This window comes from Phaseolus vulgaris, chromosome 6 (assembly GCF_051622355.1).
Source record: "Phaseolus vulgaris cultivar YP4 chromosome 6, ASM5162235v1, whole genome shotgun sequence".
Lineage (NCBI taxonomy): Eukaryota > Viridiplantae > Streptophyta > Magnoliopsida > Fabales > Fabaceae > Phaseolus > Phaseolus vulgaris.
In genome coordinates this window covers 6,579,466-6,584,714 of record NC_143503.1, presented here as the reverse complement: position 1 = coordinate 6,584,714, position 5,249 = coordinate 6,579,466, and positions in this window count along the sequence as shown.

The following is a 5,249-nucleotide window of genomic DNA, read 5'->3' as shown; positions in this document are numbered from 1 at the left end:
GAGTTTTTTGCGTGATGAGGAACACGAGGATGGTCCACTGGGATCTGGAGGGAGCAAGGACCCCACCTTGCAGCAAATCATGGAGACCATGAGAGTCCTCCAATGAGTAAATGAAGAAGTCAAGGCTGACCGGTTGAGGCCATTCCTCGAGCGTGGAATGTGGGAAACCTTGAGTTGTATTTTCAGCTAAGATATTATAGCCTAATGCTTTCTTTGTGAACGATGTGTGATAAGTTTGTTCTTGAAAGATGAGGAATTTAGCTTTATTGATTTATTTGAATTGGCACATGGTAAGTCGACCTACCTCGGCATAAGTACGAGCATAGGTGCTTTGTGGGATTGATTTGTTTATTGATTTGCTTAAGCACAACACAGGTAAGTCAACCTAGCTCGGTGTTAGTACTGCCACTCGAGTATAGGCGCCCCGTGAGTAAATGATTACCTAGTGGTAGGTAAGACGGAGGGCATGCAGGAGAGCTCGTTAGCTCGACCCAAGTGTTTGGGCGAGGTCATCTCGGTGTTTGGGCACAAGAGGTGAGTCGTGAGCTCGACTCAGATGTTGGTCAGCCTAGAAAAGGTAACAAAGATAAAGAAATATTTTATCTATGTAATATTATTCTAGTGATAAAAGATATAGAGATATTTTATCTGTTGTGATATTATTCTGGAGATAAAAGATAAAGAGATATTTTGTTTATTGTGATATTATTTTGGAGATAAAAGATAAAGAGATATTTTATCTGTTGTGATGTTATTCCCAAAGATAAATGATTATTATTTGTTAAGTTTGTTGTTATATTATTCCGAGGAGAAAATATAAGGAGATATTTTATCTGTTGTGATGTTATTCCAAAGATAAATGATTATTATCTTTTGAGTATGTGGTGATATTAGTCTGAAGATGAAAGATATAATTATTATTGTTTAAATATGTTGTCATATTATTATGGAAATTGATCCTGCCTGTTGACCGGAACGCTGGAAACTGCCTCATCAAAGGATCGACGTGTGCACCGCTTCAAACCTCCGTTCCTCTTCGAGATCCACCTCAAGAACCTGCAAAGAAACAGAGCGGCGCCGCTGCGGCCGATCGCACTCCAACGCCCAAGTCAGTGACGGTATCACCAAATACTAAGAGAACAAGAACCGTGCAAATCCTCTCTCACAGTAAGCTCTATCACTCGCAAGCGTAAAGAGTATAATCTGAACGTGCGTACCTCAGAAAGTTCGTTAAGAACTCTTATATACCTGGTGGCTTTCTCTCTCCTGGCAGTTACAGACTTGGACACGTGGCTCGCATCCAGTTGTACACGTGCCATCATCTGGAGGCTCCTTGACTTGGGCGCTGCTTCTGACTCTCTTTTTGGCTAAGTTACTTATGCATGGTACTGCCCAGTGCATAGCTAACTTGGGAGTGCGATCTCTACTGGAACTGGCGAGTTAGGGGCCTTCATACACCTTCCCTGTGGTCTCGCCGGCCGCCTTCATAATCTGCTTCTCCTTCATCTTTGGCGATGTGCTTGCTCTGGCGATCTCCAATGACTAGGTCGCCTGAATCTACATCTGGCGACTTCATCTTTAACCCGGTGATCGCCGATTCTAGTAAGCTGGAGATCGGAACACGCCAACTTAACAACTGGCGACTACGCGAGCCCCCCGACTTCCTTCCCTTCTGCCAACCCGGCGCCTTGTCAACACGCCTATACTGTAGCAGGATGCCACGTCATCACTCCCGACTACCAGGGCGGTACAGAAATAAACAGATGTGTGTAAATTTGTTATCATGTTATTCTGAAGATGACGTGAACGATTAATTACCATTTAAATATGTTGTGATATTGTTGTCATGATCACGATCTCTCGAAGGAGAGAAGTTATTCTTGTTACTGGATATAGAGTGTAGTAGTGTAAGAGTACATGTCTAGGAAAGTTCAGGCAAGGAAAGACTTGGTATTTAAGCGCGTCCATTGGTGACCCACCTCTCTTTCCTCGGAACTTACCTGGTGTACTAGTTCACTATCTACAATATACAATAAAGATCAACTCTGACAAATTTTCCAGAACTCATGGGTCGAGAATCACAAATGATTATGTCCTACTATGACTTGACGGTAAAAGGCAGTATAACATCAAAATTTTATACCATACAGGTTCATAGAAGTGTTGGACGACGAAACCTTTCAGTTGGAAATTCAAGACGATGGAGCCATTCCTCGGACGAGGAACGCGCCAAGCCTTAAGTTCTATTTCAGGTTTTTTTTAACGAGGTCACCCATTAAAATTCTAGTTATTCAGTTAAAAAAGTATATCTTCAAGCATTTTGAAAAATGTAGTTCGAACCTCTACCTTGGGTTAGAAACACCAAGACTGGGAATAGTATGGTTCTTAGTGAGCCTCCCTCTTGTGTGGGAACACCAAGGTTGAGAAGAGTATGGTTCCCAGTTAAAATCCTCCATTGCCTTTATACGGCAAAGACGAGGTCAGTAAGTGAACCTCTCCCTTGGGTTAGAAACACCAAGATTAGGAATAGTATGGTTCTTAGTGAACCTCCCTCTTGCGTGGGAACGCCAAGGTCGAGAAGAGTATGGTTCCCAGTTAAAATCCTCCATTGCCTATATACGGCAAGGACGAGGTCAGTAAGCGAACCTCTCCCTTGGGTTAGAAACACCAAGACTGGGAATAGTATGGTTCTTAGTGAGCCTCCCTCTTGCGTGGGAACGCCAAGGTCGAGAAGAGTATGGTTCCCTCTTAAATCCTCCATTGACTTCATACAACAAGGATAAGGTTAGTTATTAAGATCCTCCCTTGAATTCATAGAACAAGGATGAGGTCAGTTATTAAGATCCTCCCTTGACTTCATACAACAAGGATGAAGTCAGTTATTAAGATCCTCCCTTGACTTCATACAACAAGGATGAGATCAGTTATTAAGATCCTCCATTGACTTCATACAACAAGGATGAGATCAGCTATTAAGATCCTCCCTTAACTTCATACAACAAGGATGAGTTCAGTTATTAAGATCTTCCCTTGACTTCATACCTCAAGGATGAGGTTAGTTGTTAAGATCCTCCCTTGACTTCATACAACAAGGATGAGGTCAGTTATTAAAATCCTCCCTTGACTTCGTACAACAAGGATGAGTTCAGTTACGAACCGTTCACCTGGGTTAGAAGCCTCGATATTAGGAGAGGATGATTCATAGAGAACACCTCCCCCTTGAGTGAGAACGCCAAGGTTGAACAGTATGGTTTGCCAGTTCAATTCTCCCTTGCCTTCATATGCCAAGGTCTAGAAAAGTAAGTGAACCTTCCCTTGCCTTTATACTCCAAGATAGAGAAATAGTAAAGTTCAAGTGAACCTTTCCCTTGGGTTATTCGTCAAGGTTGAGAAACAGTAAGGTTCATAGCGAACCATAGAAAAATCTCCCTTTAGGGAGTAGTTAGGTTCATAGCGAACCACAATGAAATCTCCCTTTGGGGAGCAGTAAGGTTGATAGCGAACCCCAGTGAAATCTCCCTTTGGGGAGCAGTAAGGTGATTCAGATGGAACGACCCAGGCTCAGTAAGGCTCTGAACTCGGGTGCCCAGAATCGTAGGTAGCCATGACTAAGATTGTTTTGCTTAATCCAACAAAGATAACCCTGTTGGGGTAGAGTTGCACCACAAAGGTGTTAAGAGTAGACTTAGTGTGTAAGCCAACACTCAAGTCAGATACTCTAAGTTGCCAAATTCCATTTAAGGGAATACTTGGTGTAGAGATCGACCTCAAGTCAGATGCTCAGGTCACCCCTGATCTAGGGGAAGGATGTGTAAGGAAAGCGATAAAACTTTCCAAATGCATTACGTTGATAAGGTTGTCAGTTATATTGCCATCAGTTAATTAAGGCGTACATTAGCCCAAGGTAGTTGAGGTTTACTGGGTTATCACCTACCCCTGAGAAACTATTGTTAGCCACATGAACACTCAATAGTATTTTCACTAAACGAGTTACAGCTTGAGACATGGGGCTTGTGTCCTGACCAGTCCTCGGTCACTGACCCAGTGACTGACCTCAGACATCGCACACTGGTGATTGGTAATGGAAGGGGGCCACATAAGGTGGGCCCCATACGCACTTACCAGGGGATAGGTTAGTCTTCGGACATTGGTATCGTAGACCTCGATGTTGGAGATCGACATCAGACCTCACTAACAGAGGGAGAGATCGGACATCGACGGTTTGAACGTTGTAGTGGGCCACATAAGGTGGGCCCTAGAGTTATGCTAAGTTAATAGTTAAGACATGAGATATGTGGGAAGCCTAAGTCACGAAGGATCCATGCACGCGGTGTGTATAGCGCATGCAGACACGACACGAGGGAATAATCCTGGGAGGCGCTAAGGCCTATTAGGGTTAGGGTTTCCAGAGAAAGCTGCATGCATGGCACGTGAATACTTAGGGCACCCACAAAACAAATGGCGCTAGAGATTAGGTGCAGAAGTTGGTACCCAAGTGACCACTTTGTTATTCGTTGCACTCTAGTTAAGGGAAATTCATGTGCCAGATACGCTAAGATTATGTAAATAGTGACGCAAGGACGTTCCCCAAGGAACCCTAGACAAGGGTAACAACACAAAGGTAAACCCTAGTTTCAACCTATATAAAGGGTGCCAAGAACCCTAACAAGGTACACTGTTTCTAAGACTGGAACTATTTTATACACTTATTGTTTCTTTGCCCCAGTACTGACTTGAGCGTCGGAGTGCAAACGACCATCAAAGCGCCCCTTTGTCTTTGCAGATGAGAGATTTCTTTGATCAAGAAAGCACGATTCTCAAGCGAAGATAGAAAGGTTGAAAGTTTCCATTAGAGTCAACTGGCGAAGCAAGTCAACCAGCAGGAATACTACACATGAAGAACATGAAGAAAAAAAAAAGGAATATGCAGAGAATTGTGCAAAAAAAATACAAACAAGGAAGGAGTTGCAGAGCCAATTTGCAAAGCGCGTGAACAAAGTTCAACAAAATGAAAAATACCAAAATGTTGAGAAATCTCCATCCGCTAAACGAATTGAAGCCAAAATCAAAGAAGCATCCAGAGACCAAAGCACTGAGCGAAATAAAAAAGATTGAGTGAATAGTGTTTAGAGATTTGTGAATTATGCATAAAATAATCATATTTTTTAAAATTCCACATACAACAACAGTTCAAGCATTAATTATCGTCATTTCCAACTTTTAACAACGATTTTATACTACCAGTGTCG